This window comes from Buceros rhinoceros, unplaced genomic scaffold (assembly GCF_000710305.1).
Source record: "Buceros rhinoceros silvestris isolate BGI_N320 unplaced genomic scaffold, ASM71030v1 scaffold1775, whole genome shotgun sequence".
Lineage (NCBI taxonomy): Eukaryota > Metazoa > Chordata > Aves > Bucerotiformes > Bucerotidae > Buceros > Buceros rhinoceros.
In genome coordinates, this window is record NW_010414400.1 from 163,778 (window position 1) to 182,977 (window position 19,200).

Sequence of the window (19,200 nt, forward strand, 5' to 3'; positions counted from 1 at the left end):
TTCCACTTAAACATTTTTCACCTAGTTACTGAAAGCTGAATTCAGGCTAGAATCAAAACGCAGAAGGCAAGTATCAGAGTAAAGGAAAAATGATGCAAACAGAGGGAAGGGAAGGGAGTGCTCCACAAACACAGCACAGTAGAGAGGCATCTCACACATCTCTCCACAAGTAGTCTTCAGCAGAGCGCATTTTGCCTCATTTTGTGCCGCTGACAACTGCCAAAGGAAGAACGGCTTTCAGCCAAGGTTAGCAGTGTTGGTAAGATGGTTGTCAAAACCAACACACAAAAGCACTTTCAAAGCCAGCTTACAACAGTGGATAAAAATAACAAGCACATGATTCAAAGCTGGTCAGGCAATGCTTAGCTTACAACACCTTTTCCATTTTCTTTTGGTCTACGTAAGATTTGTGCAGTTAAGATTTAACTCAGTTCTCACTTCCAGATCAAGTACTTCTAGACACAGTACATGCAGGGTGAGGGGAAGCCAGGCTGAGGCAGACAAAGCTCTGTTTTCTCATGGCTGCTTGGAATTATTCGAAGAAGCCACAGGTCTAAGCATTCCACTCAGAGAAAATGGCTGAGCTGAAGTGAGACCAATTAGGGGCAAATGGAAACCATATGCGATTTTAATGAAACAAGGAGCTGGTGCACATGACTTACTGCTGCAGGAGCCTTTACTGCCTGAAAGGAATGTGCATCTGGCATTGATACTTTCCCAACCCATCAAGTGAGCAGTAACGTGGAAACATGGAGCATATGATGACAGATGAATTGCCTAAATAAGTACAGTTAGAGGAGCAGCCTCTGCAAGGAGAAAACATGTCCTTTGCCTGTGATTTAGTGATACAGTTGCAAGTGAGTCTCATCTTCCATTTCCACAGATCCTGATAACAAACGAAAATGAGTGCTAGAGTGATTAAAATGGATCAGGTAGAATTTTAAGGAACCCGCTACAATCACAGAAATCCCATTCTGATTCACACAGGGCAGTCTTTCACTCTCTTGAGGTCTTGAGCACTGCTTAAAGAATAAAGTACTGTTGATCCTAAGCAAGGGTAATATACATTCCTCAAATGTGGTATCAGTTGCTGAAAGTATTCAAATGTCATTGCTTTTACGTGTACATCAAGATGGGTACACCCATCAAAATGGGTGAGGGGATTTGAGGCAGAGGAGGCAGTGCGGATGCACCATTTTGTTCCTTTTTTTTTTTCATTTTGACTGCAAATTTACCAGGAAGTTTCAGTTCTGCTGAGAAAAAAAAAAAAAAAGTCTTTAGCCTGCAACGCTGTAGATAAGTTGCTCTACTGGGATATGGTCATTCTTTCTGCAAGCTGTTGTGCTGCAGCTTGATACCTGGTTCTCAGAACAAAACCACTATCTTTACCAAGCAGCCAAGATGCTGCTCACACACATCACAAGAGAAAGAGAGGAAAGATGCTCTGATCACAGAATCACAGAATCGTTTTGGTTGCAAGAGACCTTTAAGATCATCAAGTCCAACCATTAACCCAGCACTGTCAGGTCACCACTAAACCACATCCCTAAGCACCAGATCTCTACGTCTTTTAAATACCTCCAGCAATGGTGACTCAAGTTTCCTAATACCCAGCCTAAAGCTCCCCTGGCGCAACTCGAGGCCATTTCCTCTCATCCTGTCACTTGTTACTTGGGAGAAGAGACTGACCCCCACCTCACTACAGCCTCCTTTCAGGTAGTTGTGGAGAGTGATTAGGTGTCTCTTCAATCTCCTTTTCTCCAGGCTAAACAACCCCAGTTCCCTCAGCTGCTCCTTATGAGACTTGTTCTCTTCACCAGCTTTGTTGCCCTTCTCTGGACATGCTCCAGCACCTCAGTGTCCTTCTTGTAGAGAGGGGCCCAAAACTGGACACAGTATTCAAGGTGTGGCCTCACCAGTGCCAGGTTCAGGGGGACAATCACTTCCCTACTCCTGCTGGCCACACTATTGCTGACACAAGCCAGGATGCCAGCAATTACACATACCAACATGACCCAGTACTCAACTATGTATGTCCAGCGCTTGAGCCTGGTAGATGCTACTTTGCATTTCACATAATTATGAGACATCTGCAAAGGCAGATACATAGAACTGGCATGTCTTTGCTCCTTAATACTAGATTTCCTCTGTAGAATATCCAGAGTTAACAAGCATAATAAATTCATCGCTGTTTTTCAAGCAGGCAGTAGAAAAGTCTTGAGCCAAACCTGCCCATTTATTACTCTTCCTTAACCCACCATGCAATCCATGAACACATTGGGAGCTCAAATCCAAATGCTCCAACAAGAGGAGGAGGAGGAAGAAGAGTCCTGCTAAAGAGAACACTGGAAAGCAGTTTTCTTCTGTGCCTTAGGAACAGGGCAGCTCTGACACCTCATGTAAACCTTTCAAAACAGGGAGTATCATAAGCCACCAGCTTGGACACTCCCTGCTTCAGAAACTTACTTCAGTGGACTCTCCTTGCTTCAGCACCTCACCCAGCTGGAACAGTGCCAGCGTTCTGCAAGGAGGCTACACTCCACCGATCATATGTTTTACACTCAATTTTGCACGTAGGAGCTAGAGAGGAAAAACTGTTTGGGAACAGCTATAGATTTCAAGGGTACAGGGCGGGCCTGCAAATTCCTTCCCGCATTAGAAAACTTGCATTAAACTGACAGACTAAGCAGCTGTCCACGCCGAAGAGGTATACATATTTAACGAGGTTAAGCCTGTAAGTACTGCTCTGCTGTTCCTATTTGCACTGGATCTGACAGGACCTGGTATTGGGTCTGTCGGACCCTAGAATTACACCTGCATTCCAACAGTTTCTCCTGTGAGAAGCCAGCGCCTTTGCCCATCATTCCTGAGCCATTATTAATTGTTCAGAAGCTGCCAGTCTTTGCAGACTGTTCACATATACTGGATGTGTCCATAACACAGTTCTGGTTTATAATAATGCCTAAGGAATTTACTAATTGCCCATTTTATTAATATCTATTATGTAACCATGGTCATTAATACTATGTAGCTGAGCTCAGCTACAAAAAGAATTTTACTCTGGAGGCTGAGCACCATGTAAAGGCTTAGGTGTGGCACTGTTCCTGATTCAGTGTTCCTTAAAGCAAGTGGAAAACCTCCACAGGTCCTGAATCAGCCTCCTGTACCTCAATTTCCAGTCAGTCTACAGATCAAGGTCAGTACAATATCAGGGCAAATTTCATACTGACAAATTGCCCACCTATCCAGCACTTTCCAGGATTCCATGTATTGCCCTGGCATAACTGTGTTCCAAAACATCATCCTTCATTTTGGACCTTCGAAGGGATATCAAAGGCCAGATATCAAAGGCCAGAAGAACTTAGTCTTCATTTGTGGTGGGAGTAAGGTAAGGGAAAAAAAAAACCAAAAGGAGAGTGATACAAGACATCTCACGAGAGAGGTAATGAGATGTCATGGTTTAACTTGGCAGGCAGCTGAACACCGCACAGCCGCTCGCTTGCTCCCCCGCCTTTGCCCACTGAGGAAAAAGCCAAATTAGTGGGTTGAGATAAAGACAGTTTAATAGGACACAAAAGGAAGGGAAAATAATATTATTAGTAATAATAATAGAATTAGAATATACAAAACAAGGGATGAACAATGCAATTTCACCACCCACCAAGCAATGCCCAGCCAGCTTCTTAGCAAAAGTCCCCGGTCACTGCTAAGTGACCCAGCTTTCACCCTGGTTTATATACTGATCCTGATATCATATTGTATGGAATATTTCTTTGTACACTTTGGATCAGCTGCGTCTCATCTCAGTTTCTTGTACTCCCCAGCCTACTCACTGGCAGGGTGGTGCGAGAAGCTAAAAAGTCCTTGACTTAGTGTAAACCCTGCTTAGCAACAAGTAAAACATCGGTGCATTTTCTACATTATTCTCGTCCTAAATCCAAAACACAGCGCTATACCAGCCTCTAAGATGAAAATTAACTCTATCCCAGCCAAAACCAGGACCTGAGAAGACCTGGAAGTCCAAGAACGTCTATAGACAGCAACTCTTCACATGAGTAACACAAATATTGTACACTGTACATCCTCTGGCTCTGAAGACACAAGATTTTTCCTGTGCAATGACACAGAGCACTGACAGCAGGAAAGGTAGGTAGACACTGGCCTTTGTTCTTCAAACGATTTTCTCAAACTCTCCAGCTGTCCTACTGACAGACTGGCCAAAGTTGTCCCATAGAAATTGCAGTGAAGAGAGAAACAGCATAACCATCTCGTTCTTTTATTACCCAAAGATTCCTTCTTACAAATTTTTCATCAAAATTTCAGCCCAATAGGCCATAATCAGAAGAGATTTCCAGAAGTGTCATTACTCGGATGCTCATATGCAACCTGGTGCTCCCAATGAAATATTAATGAGATATGACTCTTAGCTAGACTTCTGTAAACACAGAGAACACACTGAATAGTTAACAGTGCCTGTCTGCCACCAATTGTTGACTTCTTTTTGCACAATAGATATTTATACAAAAACAAGACAAAACCATACTGTTTTATTCAAAGTCAGTATTGATAATTAGTGGGTTTTATATGGAAATTCTCAAGTCTGACCATATGAATGTGATAGAGATTTCCTTAAAATGAACCTACCAGTCAGCTCATCTGTGTTACTGGAGTTTGAGAGCTCCTTAAAGTATTCTTACCAAAACTTTCATATAATTCCAATCTGGGCGAGGTAAGCCTGCATTCTGTATCACTTCTTAGGTGTCCTTGTAACATTTCAGGAACAAAAAAACCCCCAAAGATCACAAGATATGGTTGGATAGTTGTTTCACAGCTGCCCTGGCACAGTGATTGCAATTTCTGAATACTCTAAGGCCCATTAACTGTTTGGGAGGCAGAAGTTCTCTGGACACTTCACTGCTGATTGTTTACAGGTAAGGGTAATAATTTCCAGGGTATACACTGAGCCTGACCACTTCCTGCCTGTCTAGGTCTCCTGAGGCATCGCTGTAACAGGACTATTCTGGCAAAGTGATGAACCACCCTCCCAAGAGCCAGCTTGTCAAGGCTCCAGTTAAGCTTGCACCTGGAACACAGGTGTACGCATGTTTAAACATTGACAGAGAAGGAACTAACATAAACACAAGGGGAAATACTTCGTCTCAGTCCACTGGCAGCAGCACACCCACAAACCTGTTTATTCATTAATGCAGCAAACCCAAGGAGAACTGCCCATTGTCACGGACTGGAGCAACCGAAGGGTATGTAGATTTGTGTTTTAAAGGGAATTCTCAGTATTCAGAAAAAGCTAACTATAAACCCCAGAGGACTACTGAACTGGAATCTCTCCCAGCTTGAGAAGTAGCCTTTAACCTGATCAAAATCAGCACCTCCAGAAGGGGAGGCTGTTACTGTTAAACCATCAGGCATAGGATCGGTAGAAATGTTTCTGGAATTGCTTTTACCTGTCAAGAAATGTGGTTTTACTTAAGTCACAAATTTCTAAGGAAAGCATTAACTTCAACAAAATTGGTTCTTATTTTTCTTCTCAGAAAAACTGAGACCTATTTTCAACCTGAATCAGCATTTCTCTCCAACTGCACTTGGAAGTCTAAATGATGTGAAATGACACCTTCGTTCAAAATGGATGTTTTGATTTAACCCTTCAAAACATTAAATTCAGATGCATCAGAATCACTTTTTCCAGAAAATTCCAGGCCATTTTCTATTATGCTTTAATCTTCCCTCAAGTTTCAGACTGAATAAACCGGCCATTTCAAAATTCTCTACGGAACAGAAATTCTGACCCTCTCCAGCAAGTTTCTAGACCACTCTTTCACTGTGTAAAACAGAGGTGAAAATAATAAGCTCTAATGACAGAAACAAGAGTAAATTCCATTTTTCAGAAGTAAGTAAATTCATACCATTGAGAGCTGCAGGTGTTGAGAACTGGCATAATTTCAATAAGTGAGCCATTATCCCCTATGACCTCAAAGAGTACATAAACTAAAACAGCATTCAATACCAGAGGTCAGTCCTTTTAATTCACTGTGCCAGTAAAAGTTCTGTCAACACTGCAGACTGCAAGTGAACACAGACATACTAGAGCTATCTTTAAAAAGCGACTTAGGATACCACGAACACACTAATTTAACCTGTTCCTCAAGTAAAACGTTGGCCTGCTGAGTGCTCATACTTTGAGACAGCAAGCAAGTCAGCAAGTCAGCTCTGTGACAAATGCCTTCCTACTCTCTTCCTCCTTTCTAGACATTTCCACAATTTTGAAGCAGTATTATTTGATTGCAGGCTGCTTCCTGAAGCTGCTTCCTTCAACTGTCTGTAGAACACGGTGGGAATCTCTCTACCGACTTTAACTGGAGTGGGATCAGGCCCTAAATAAGCAGTGGTGGAATCCCTAGACTTGGGGACTGAGCAGCTGTCTCTGCCTTTCCGAAAGAAAAGGGGGAAAGTTATTCCTGCAGCTGTTTTCCCCTAAGTGCCTTCACGCCAAACTGCAAGGGGACTGGAGGGAAGGGGAGAAGGTGGAATTTTAATAACCCATTAAAAAGCAGTATGGGCCATTGCGCAGCAGCTCTTTCAGTTCTACTCAAGCAGGGTCACTGCTGCCAGGCTCAGACAGCCCTAAGGGCACGGGAAAAGTCGTCCTCTTGTTTTCACATCTCATTCACAGAATGGATAACGAGAGGGAGGGAGGGATCAGCTTTTGGGTTAATTAGCACCACGAACAGACAGCTGCATTGTCATTAAAAGTTCAAGAAGTCATGAGGGTCATCACTGAACTGCAAGATGTACACACACGCACACGAGGCACACGTCTAAGCCTGGATTTTTAGCAGCCTTTTTCGACTCCGATTTTCCAGTACCCCAAGAGAAGCACTTTGAGTCAAGAACACTGAACTGTTGTAGCTCTGCGGAGAAGAAAGAAGCACAAAGGCAATTCTTCTGAATGCAGTTGTTCATCCCCTTGGAACTGCCTAATTTCACACTTAATATACCAACTAAAAATAGCTACACGGCTTTTTTCCCCTGAGAAAAATCAGAGGTGTGGCTTACCAAAGTATAGTTTCACGTCCGCTTCTAATATTCTGTGGGATAAGCAGAAGCTCAGTTAACAAAACCAGGCTATTGGTGCACACAGTTTCCTTCCACTGATTCCTCCCACAAGTAAGGAAAGTGAGGAAGTGCAAGTGTGTATTAGCAAATCCAGAAATGAGCATGTATGAATAAGAATGAAAAGATAAAACCTCTAAAATGACAAGGACTGCTATTAATAAGGTTTGGAGCAGTGCTGGCCTGAGGGAGTCACCAGTTGGCTTAAAAACGAAACCAACAAATTATCCAACTATGCAAAACAGCCACAGATTACATTCTCGTCTCCACAGTTTGCAGTAATACTTTCTGGTAAGGGATTTTGGTGAAAACGCACCAAGATGAGCAAGGATTCCTCTGCCACCTTCCAAACAGGGCAGGGAAGAAATACAGCCCTGGGTAGTTGAAGCATTACTGCGTCTACAGAAAGTACACTGGCATTGCCTGGTCTTGTCAGCTGTAGCTTTGCTGCCAATACATTCTAAAACCAAAATGGGGCTAAAACCACTATTATTGTAATGAAATCTCACCAAAATGTAGTTTTCCGTTTCTGGGTGAAAGGAACACAAATCCTGCTTGCTCTTGCTATTAAATTGACAGGCAAACACGTAGCTAGCTCAGGAGTGTATAGTTCCATTTAATACTTGGTCTTTGCCAAGGGAAATTACTCTGGGAATACAGAAACCTTTTTTTTTTTTCTTTTTCATTTTAAGCATTATAGCTCTGTTGAATCCAGTGTACACTGGCTGTCGACAGTACTGATTTTCAGTATGTTTATAATAATACAGCTGTTGGAGCATCTATAGCAGAGATGTTCTCATGAGGAAAAAAATAGAAGAGACATAGTCCAAAATTCAGTGGGGGAAACAACATACATCAGCATTTTTGTTCTAATTGCCCGAGTTAAGATGGCTGCTGTGACCTCTGATGGATTTCATCAGAGAATGAAGTCTAAGTAAGCTCCACTTAAAAAATTCCTCTGAATTCTATCCTTCCCATTCACGACTCTGGGTATATTCTGGAATAAAAACTGCCTTTTCCATTATTTTTCTGCTGTGTAACCTGATGACAATAATATTTCAATAACAACATTGGTTGATCTTTCCTTGTTAGTCCACATATATATTGAGGAATATACCCTGGAAGGAACCCTGCCAGATGCTGACTTATGATGGCTAGATGAACAAATACAGAGCCTGCACAAAAATTTGTGTGTGCCTAGGTGTGCCAAAACAACCGTTCTGTTCACTCTTCTGTCCTCCTGTCAAAAAGGCAGGCTAGTCAGGATGTGTGTAGGCAATGCCGTCACTTTCAGAAGAGGAGAGCTTTCAACAGCACAAAGGACAGAGTTTACGTCAATGTCCCAAGCTGCCATACTGCATAAAAGACAAACAGGAAAACAGTTTCTGAGGCAGGAGGGCAAGAGAGACCCAGTGCTTTCCTTTGCCCTACCTCTTCCAACAGCCATAAGTACTGGAAGAAATTGGCATGAGAAGGGCGTTCAGAAACAAACATGAGATCTTGCACTGACAGGAAGGAACCTATTGGCTTGAAAACTTTCCGGTACTAGTGAAAGCTTTGTTTCCCATCCAGCCAAATACACAGGTGCAGTCTGCTTTGTTCAGTCTATGCTATTTCTTCAACCGATTTGAACATGGCATTCGAACAAAGGCCAGTAAGGACCTGTTTCCCACTTTGCTTGCTGTTTTTTCAAAAGTGTCAGTCTGCCGGAAAGGACAAGTCTCCACAGTATCAGGCTGGCAGTGCTACTTTAGCAGGTTCCTGCTAAATCACACAATACTGAGGGATGTAGGACTCTCTAACACAAGGATTTATTAGTCCTGGCGTTACAGTCCCATAATTACGTGGCATCAGGAGAATCCTCAGAACAAAATATGAGTAAATGCATGATTCCCATCCTGTTGGCCTTCCAGTCAAACAGAAAAAGAACAAACCAGAATAGACTAGGAAACTCAAGAGATAACTGCAACTTAGAATGCATGTGGGAGGTAGATCAGACATTCATACTGATAACAAAAATAGACTTCAGAGTTAAAATAACAAATGCCTTTAAAGAGTTTTGGAAGGAACTTAAAACTGCAGGGTTTGAATCAATCTCTAACTACAAGGAATTAGGGTGACAGCCACAGAAGGGGGCTATGGGAAAGTCAGACTATCCCACATCAGGCTTCTGGGAGGTGCATTTTATCATTATCAGAACTCCAGCCTAGCTGGATGATGCATATGACTCACTATCACACGTTCTGCTGCAGGGTGCTTATTCCAAAGTAGAGGTGTTAAAGGCAACATACTGGTAAGGGTCACTGGCTATTTGCCACCAGTTCTAGTCAATCTTCTCTCTGAATGGATAATATTCCATTAAAACCTTCCTGTGGCAGTTTGGGGTCTCTTAAAGTACCACCTAGGAGTTCTGTCTGATATTGTAGAATTTTCTATTTCTGTACTTCTCTGTAAAGCTGCAAACTGTTACACAGTGGGGGAAAAGCAGGACAGCTGCTTAATTCTACTGAAAATACACTGACTGTAGAGAAGATGGAAACAGACTTATTGAAGTCTCTTTTTTATCTTGATCCTCTAAGGCAATATCCAAGTAAATCCTTAATCCCCACCCCCCACCCCCTTGGGGGAAAAAAAAAAAAGAAAAAGGGACAGGTGCTGCTCTTCATATTTAGAAAACTGAAACAGAGGGCTTAAGAACTCATCCTGCCCTTATACCCCCAGCACAATCCTTTGCAGTACTGAGGCTCTTGCACAGGAACTGCTGCACTTTTCTTCCCACGCTTCTCTGGGTTTGTGATTTTTGCCCTGCAGGATGCTAAGGGAGGGCCCTGTATTTTGCAGCTATTGAAGTACTGTACAAGATAGCTACTTAAGTGCCCCAGAGGTCACTTTGCTGTTTTATTTCCTCTTGGTCTGATCCTCTTCACCAAAGCCTTTAAGGTATTCATTATTGCAAGTACTATACTTCTTCATGCAGTGTGGTCCCTTGACGAGTGTCTCCTGTTCCCTCTTAAACCTCTTTTCCCCACCCTCCCTTCTCCCAAATACCAGAAATTTTTCAGCTTTTAGCTCTGTGCCATATGTAGTATATAATTTACTGGAGGAAATTGTTTACTTAGAAAAAAGCCTAAGTATCCTAGTCCAGAGGTGAGAATGATTAATGGGGAGACTGTTTCACTCTTAAAGGACTCCATCCATTTTCCCCAGGAAAAGCAGGAGACTCAGCAACCTCACATCTCACAAGTAAAAGCATAGGACCCAGCAATCCTGAACTTCACAAGAGTTGGTCTAAAGGTTGTTTCCCACTGTCACCTCAACCACCTTTAATCTGCAATGTGCATTTCTCTAGACCTACGAAAGGCAGGCGGGATATTTATAGCAGTGTCAGAAGAGGCAGGAAGTAGGAAACCGGTGCGGTGTTTGGGAAGTGTATAAACGGCTTGGAACAGCCTGGAACTCCTTCCCCCAAAAGAACAAGGAGCTGAAGGAGAAGCATCTGGGGAATAGGTGGTTTTCTACAGATAGTCTCTGGCTCACTCCTCCTCTACCTGTTGCCTTTCCAACACCAGCCATTTCCTGTCTTTCAAAGTCAAGTGGAAGTTTTTCATTCTGTGGTCTTCCTGTCTTGGTACAAGCAAGCACATTCTTTCCCTTATATTTTAATTGTTTGGAGACCAACACCAAAACCTGCTCACTAGGGAGAGAGCTTTTAATTTACAGCTGATCCAAGAAGTTTGAGAGAGCTGATTAAATGTCAGAGGAGCAAGATCTTTGCTTGTTCACATATTCACTGAGCATGAGATTGAACTTGTTGTCTGATCAAATGCTCCAGTGCTCTTCTACAGAAAATTAACAGACTAACATAATACCAGCAAGCCTCCCTGCGGACTGCACTGCAGTAACACCCAATACTGAGGGAAACATGGAGAAAAGGAAACAGATGTTGAAGTCCCCATATGGTAATTACAATGCAGCATGAGAGAGTTAAAATTCATCTCCTTTAGTCTAGGCCAGCAGGAGCTTGGGTAATTTTGGACATGGCCTGTGGAACAGAAGTACTCCTGTTTCCTATGTGCTGTTGTGGGATCTTTTTTTTTTTTAATGAACCACCAGGGAGCAAGAAATAACAATGTGTTACCTTCAAGCTGTTGCACCTGGTGTAGCCATTACTATCTGTGCAAGCATTGTACAAATTTGGTGTAATTTATCTCTGCTTTGCTGAAGTACCAATGATCATGCAGAAACCTGGACCTTTATATGTCAAAGTCAAGGAATTAAGAAGGGAAAAATCTTCAGGGTCTCTTTTTCATCCCTGGGCCCTTTCACATACCTTTCCTTACCTCCCCAATAAACTAGTTCTAAGCATTAAGAGCCAGCAGGATAACCAGTACTCTGGCACTTTAACAACTGAGGGGTAACTAAGGAAGATTGCGGATTTTTTTCTTAGAGTGCGTGTTTTCGTCAAGAATCAATAACAAGCATGTGTTGAACAACGATGGCTCTGCTGTTGGTACACTCCCCTTTTACCTCCTCACTGCAGAGGGTCTGGTTACTACATCATATATATCAAAAGTACCTTTAGACAACATGCTACATTTGGCTTAATTTCATTTGCTTCTCCTGCTACGCAATCTACATCATTTTCCAGCTAAGCTGTATCTTCCTTATTACTCACTTGGTGAAAATAAAAGGACCCCAAGCCCTGCTCACACACCCATGCAACTTGCACTTCTGGAAGTGCTCTTTGAAGGAACTTTGCATTCACCTGTACGGAAGAAGGATACAGCTCGGCTAGAGTCCAGACAAAGTGCAAGTGCTCTGTCCATGGCCAGTCTACCAAGCCAGATCTTTTTAAAGACAACTGCCAATCAGAAAAGAACATGTTACAGGCTGTTAGAGAACATTCATTTGAGCACTGGATTCTTTTATGTGAGTTATCCTGCTTATGTGTTCCCTGAGGCCACAGTACCCATTCACTCTCCTGGATGGATTAGATTCACCTTGGGCATGCACCACATAGTTTCAGATGGAGTGGCCTATCATGCTTCACAGCCAATGATTATTCTTAGCCTGACCAGCCTATATCTAGTTCATCAATGCTTCCATAGAACCTCTCTCCCTTCTTCAGTAATCCTTCTCTCCTACTTATACTCCAAGACTAGTCTTTTAAAGGCCTTTGCCACTCCTACAGCTCCTAAATACCTTCTCCCATTACAAGTTTCCCGTTAACCCTACTGCTGTAGGCAGAAGTTTTCAAAGCTGAGCCACTGACATAGACCACCCCACTAGCGCAACCCAAGACCTTATCCCCCAGCTGACAATGGCCTCCCTAACATTTGCCCCAAGCACTGCTCCCTCCTGGTTCCTGGCACATTTTAGTCCCAGGAGGGACACCCCAAATCACCTCCTTTCTTCCCAACATAAAAATGAGACTCTACATCTCAAGCAAACCATAGCTGATATTTGAGGAGGTTTGATGCTATTTTTTTGCATATGCACCTCTCTGCTATTTAACTTGAGTTTTATTGTCTTTATACTGTTTCTAAGGGCTGAAATTGCCTTCTGGAAAGCTCTTACATAAACACTAGCAGGAATCTGGACTATTCATAGTCAACATTTATTCTACCAGCACGCAACTCAGAAGACTTCTACCTTGTTTCCAAAAGACTCCCAGCATCTTTTCTAGCTGGCAACAATTTTGAATAAATAATCAGGGTTGTGTAAAACTACTTGCATTTTTATGTTATTAGACATTGTCAGTTAATTCACTAAATGTTCACTCTGGTCCCTCAGGGGAAGGTTAACTCTTTTTTTTTTTTTTTTTACAATAGTTTTAAGCTCTCTAGTGTTTGTAACGTTCCTCTTAGAAACCTGAAGCCACCAAGTCAAATCCAACTCTGACACAAGATGGTGAAATACTGCTGAGATCAGTGGCATTGCATCTGCTTTACAAAATTTATGGGGCTGGTCCAGTATTTCCTTTCCATATTGATAACCGGACCAGATTTCAGAGGTAGTATAAGAGGTTGTAAATCCATTTAACCCATCTTGGTCTCATTAACCTCAGGCCCATCACCAGCCTAATATTTCCTATAGCAGAAATTTGAAATTCACTGGTTAACATTCATTTCTCAAGCTATTCCAAAGCAAATCCAGTTTAACCCTAGTTTTAAATAAGGACCTAGTCCACTAGGGGCAAATAACATCAGTAGCAGAGTCTCCAGTGGGCAGAACACCATAATTTTGACATGATCTTTTAAGGTATCTGCTCAAGAAGGAGAGCTGTGGGTTTTAATAAAGCCCCAGCAGTGTGCCTCCCTCCTCGTGTGTCCCAAGTACTTAGACACAGAGAGTTACCAAAGAGGTTGGCCTTGAGCTCTGCTATTTGCAACAATTGCCACAAAGCTGAGGACATTTTAAGAAGTCTTGCAACAGATCCAAATGTAGTCAGCTGCTCTGATCAACCTTGTTTCCTAAGTCCATGTAAGGTGTAGTTAGTTACAGAGCAGTTGGAGTCCAATAAAGTTACACCAATAAAATTTCAAGTGTCACATGTGGACGTTCTTCAGAGGTTCAGATGAGCTACAGCAGGTCTCTAAGTTAAATGAACTCCACGTTTGCTTAACTAATTGGCGTTTGAAGACCCAATTTTTCTCTCTTTTTTACCCTACCATCATTTCACCAGTACCATTTAAGTTTCTTCCAATTTATAACACCATGTGAAAGACAAAACCATACCCTGGGAGTCTAGAGCAATAACCAACATTAGAGCAAAAGCCTCTTCATCTTGAGCACCCCACACCAAAAAAAAAAAAAGAAAAAAATTCTCAAAAGGAAACTCAACCACATGCAGCTTAGTCTGGTCCAGAGCTGGCAAGGACTGCATGCCTGGCCTTGCCTGCTGAGTTAAACCAAGCTGTCCTCTCAGGTTTACTAGTTCGTATTAACTTCCAGAGAGCATCCCGTGGAAGCTTCATTTAAGGATTAGAACTCCTGTCCAGACCAAACAGGTTCCTTTCTTCAGTGATGCATGCTTGGTTGGGCTACAATAAGAGCACCACATGGTATTGGAGCCATGAGGAAGAAATGAGACCTCAGACAACACTGTTACATACATAAACTAAGTTGTCATCATAATAGCTTTAAAACCCAGTTAAGGCCACAGTGACTCAGTATGTGCTCCTACCAGAGATTCTTGGTCCCACCCAACATGACTGTCAGTGGGATTACGCATGAGTACAGAGATCCATTTCATCAGATGCCAATCCAGTTGCCCTATTTAAAAGACTCTGAAAGAGTAGGACTAACTGTATTTAGAGTCTTGGAAAATGTGAAATCCACTGATGAAGCTGAGAATGAATGTGACACCTCATGCCACTTCTCCTACAGTTAAACAATCAATTTTGCTCATGCTGAAAAACAGACATGAACAAAACAGGTCCTTCCCAATCCCAGATGAAAACTCTTACTAAAAAATGCTAGTACTGTATAAGGCGGTACATAGCCACGGTCCCACCAGCCTGCTTCTTCTCAGAAACATGAGTGGAGCAGTTGGCAGGTGCAAAGTTCTCAAGAACAGGTGGGAAATCAGTGAAAATAAGAATGAAAGAAATGTCTACATAATGCAAGGAGCTCTAAGGCTCAAGGTTAGAACATCTGGCTCTTTGCTGGCTCAGAGGTCTTGCTGGAGTTACTTCCTGCAGGAAATCTGGAGTAAGCATATGCAACAGTAACAAGGTACCAGAGGAGCTTTAAATAACATTCTGCACCACATCTTCCAAACAGTAATTCCCATCTCATTTTTTTAAATACATTTGGATACATATATTCTTAATACATATGTTTGGACAAGTGACAAACTCCAGATTCCACAAGGTGATCTCTCTATGTACTTTAATTAAAAATAACCAACAAAAAACAACAAATAAGCAACTTCTATTAAATAGGACAGTTCAGTTTAGAATGGTCATCTTTCTGTCAGAAGACATGGCCAGGCACAAGGAAGACCCTCTTTCACCAGTTTTTACCACGAACATTTGAAATCCATAAAAGTTAAACATATCTCATCAATTTTTTCCCATGTAAAATGGAACTCACAGCACCGCTTTTTTTGTAAGCCAAAAATTTGTTTAAAATTCATCTCAACTCAAAATTGGTATAATGATTAATTGGAGCTGGTTTATTTTAACTTTATAATTAATATGGCAAACCTTACTTGTCTGCCTTGAAGTGCAAGAAAGCACATGTAACCTCACTACAGAGTCTATGTCAAGGCAAAGAATGGATGTTCAAAATTTTATGTATGGCCAATTTCTTCTGCATATCTTAGCTCATTAGCGAGAAGGTGGAATGATCAAATGAATAAAACCAGAAAAGGAAAAGGGCAGGTTTTCAGTTAGGTGCTTAGACTTCGGGTCAAACAAATTCATGACCTTCCTCCTTCTCTGTTGTTTCTTGCTTTTCTTGTCTTGCATCTTCAGTTCAAAGAAGGCTAGCCACTGCAGGTGTTGTGAACTCAGTGTAACAGTATGACAGGATGGAGGCATGAATGGCTTCTTCAGCACTGAGGGGCTCTAAGAGCTTACCTTCACCTCCCTGAAGCTTGACAATTCCAACTCACCAAGAGTGAGGTTATTTAGAAAAGAGAGGGGCACTATCCACCAGCATACTTGCTGAAACAGATATTTCTTCACCCAGCCCAAACTATAGAAAGGAATGCTATTTTGAGCTCCTTTGAACTCAGCTAAGGGACAGCTAGTAGTGCCATAGCTCTTTTCTGAAGTACATGCACAAGATGAAAGTGAGATAGGTGTGGAGTGGACAAAGTACTTTCTTTATCGCTTGCAGACTGGTTTGTCAAAATCCAGCCTGCAATTTTGCATATTTTTCTCTTTTCTTTTTTGAAGGGGAGGTGGGACAGAGGGGGCCAAGCAGGAGGTGTTTTTCCAAACCTGTGAACTCAACATTCAGCAGCCAAGCTCAAAAGTTCCTGCTGTTCCTGCAAAAAAAAGGACAAACAAGCCTTTCTCATGTCAGCTATGTCCAGCTGGAAATGTCGCAGCTTTGTCACAATGGAACAAAGCATGCCTGGTGTCTGTTCTTTCAAAAGGTCTCTTAATTTAAACAAAAGAAAAATATTCACATCTGGAAGGGGTCGCAGGCAGGGGAGGGAGTGGAGGAAGCAAAGTTCAGATGGCAAGTCATAGCAATTGCTGTTTGTCTAATTATTGTGCTGCCTGTCCTGGCATATATCAATCCAGTTAAAGAAAGAAAGCCAAGAGTTAAAACAGCAATTTTATTATTGATTGATCTCACAGGGCCAGATGAGACACACCTCTTTACTTTTGCTCCATTCATCATGCTGGAACACTCACGTTGAGTGAAAAGACTCCTTGTGACCAGCCTGGCAGTAGTTCCTTTTCTTCCCCCCACCCCACGCCCCCTCCTTTTTTAATATATATATATAAAAAATATTGTTGTGTATGGAGTCCAAGCTTCCTTTGGAAGACCACAATCTTCACTTTCAAAAGATGTAGGTACTGGAAACCTGCCCCTTCCAGAGGGTTCATTTGACCATCTGTTTCTGTAAAGATTAAAATGTTCTAATGACTGCAGGGTTGGGAGGCTGTATCAGAAGTGAGCCACAGGAACATCAAAAATTAAAATGTCTGGTGAGATCAGATTAAAGGAGAAGAGAATAAACTTGAGACTAGGACTTCACTGGCTAAGCATGAAAGACTAACAGTAAGAGCTTTCGTTACATTCCTGAACTAAAGGTTTTCTCCTTTTTCAGAATTCAGTGCTTCTGAAGATGAAAAGCCTCTCCTAGGCTGCCACCTAGCTAGCTAATTTCTTATATTGTTTTAGGAGCTATTTTAAAAAGCTCTTTTGCTCCAGCCCTTACTGCATTGACTCCTCCCTTTTAAGCTAGCATTTTGTCAGGAGTTTCAAGAGCGATAAAGCTTGCTGCCAAGTCCCTTTCTTCCCCACAACGTGTTTTATAACCCAGCGTGTAGTTTAGTCTGTCCAAACACTGCACTAGGACACTGCCATCAGTTTCCATGGAGATGATTAACTCTTCCAGAGCTAGAAAGCCTTAGTGTGCTTTTTGCCTTTTCAGCACATGAGGAACATGACAGCATTTACTAAAATCAGCCCACAGAAACATCACATTTTCCAGACAGTTCTGGCAAATGTAAGGATTTACTTTTGCTTCAACCCATCAAACAGAGGCGTGGTCTTAACTTAACTTGCATTTAAGTCATCTACTAGAATGAGCTGCTCTTTCCCCTTGTGCTTCTGCTCCTTTGCCTGCCGTGACATCTGAAGGCATGACAGCCCCACTGACATCAACTCTTTGAACCATTATGTCTCAGAGCAAAGCCCAGGTATGAGATATAAGGAAGAGTTCCAAAGAGAGAAAGGAGAGATGAAGAGCTGACTTCAAACTCAATCAGAAATGAGAGTAGAAAGCAGAAAAGCCTTGTGGCATAAAGTTTAGGAGCATTGTTATATGAAACTTCATAGTGTACCACACTCTTAGTCACACATCTATCAAACATATACTGACAGGGTGTATTCATAACAAAAATTTACTCAATACCATTTTTACAAGTTTAATTCAACTGAAAACTACCCTTAATCTAGTATAAACATGACCTAATCAGAGCAAGAAATTAGACTTTCTCCCAAGCTAATGAAGGCCACATGCTGTCATCAACTTTAGCTGTGGAAAAATGGTTACCCTGGCTTTGACAGGAAGGGCAATCTCCCTGGTAGTTGCCACTTAGGTGGCATGCTTGTTGATCCAACTATGAAAAAGGCAACAGAACTTTGAATACTGTAGTTTCCTGGAAGAGTTCCCCCAGTATAATGTTATTTTATAAATATTTTCCAGGCTATCATCACTGAAGCAAACTGTAACATTCCCCACACTTTCAACCTCATCGGCTGTCTGCAAGCTGATTGTAACAGGACTTTTTTTACATTCAAGAGCAGATACACTATGTGAACTAGACAAGAATAACCACGCATAACTGCAGTTTCTGTAGAGGAGTTAAAGGCAAGAGAGATTTTTTTTTTTAAGCTTGGCTAACTTGACAGAGCCACTGGCAGGGTTCATAGCAATGGGTGTTCTGCTGCAGTGAGAATTATTTTCTATTTGACTTTCATAGCAGTTGCCAGGAGGATTTCTTTGCAGACTCTGCTTGGAGTCAGTACTATGTAGGTACAAGCAGTGCAAAGTCTCCCAACAGCTTTTACAAAGTGCTACTAAGACAATCCACAGAGGTGCAAGAAGACTTCACTCATGCAGTCCACTCAACTGCTGAAGTGACAGCCTGTATTTACTGTTATGTGGACATGTGTCCAGGATTAACTCAAAGGACACTACTAATTGGTTTCACATACTTTGCCACAGGACGGTTACAAGAAGCAACCCTATTCAGTTAATCTTCCTTGGTCACAAACAAACCAAAGAACTTGAGACCAGAGTCTCCATTACCTCCTCCCCAGAGATTCTGGATGTTCCTCTCGTCCCCTACCTAAATTTCACACAGTGAAGATCCCTGGGGATGCTAAAACCCATAGCAGAGAACATCAGCCAGGATCCAGCAAAAGTGTTTCAACTTTCCAAAAAGCATGCACATTTGCACACCTCCCACAGATGCAAAGATCTCAACATGGCACGCAGAAAGCATGGAGACACTTGTTATCTGCTCTTCCAGCCCTTCCTGAAGTTACCGGTGCAGCACCACAAGCCTATGTGAGCCGCACCTTCCAACATCGACCACCACAGAAGTTTCCTGGCTTGAGAGAACTTGTCCTGATCCTGCCTCCCATTATTTGTCACCGGGTTGTGGAGGAAATTTTGGCTGCCCACCCCTGCAACGGTGGTTTTCTCTTGCTGTAGGAAACAAGCCACTCTTACCGATTTATTTAAAGTATTTCTTGGAGAGGCTGCCACTGATGCAGTGCGATGAAGCTCGCTGTCGCAGCCTGCCTCACACCCTGCCACCCCTCAGGAGGGCTGGGCGGGGGTCTGCCACCGCACACCTCTCCTCTTCCTCTTTC

At 42.3% G+C, this 19,200-nt stretch overlaps 1 protein-coding gene across 1 annotated transcript in view; it reads right to left on the reverse strand.

The window, feature by feature from the left end:
- TIMP3 (TIMP metallopeptidase inhibitor 3) overlaps nucleotides 1–19,200 on the reverse strand; it is a 36,422-nt gene that overhangs the window by 16,686 nt on the left and 536 nt on the right. The window lies entirely within an intron of this gene.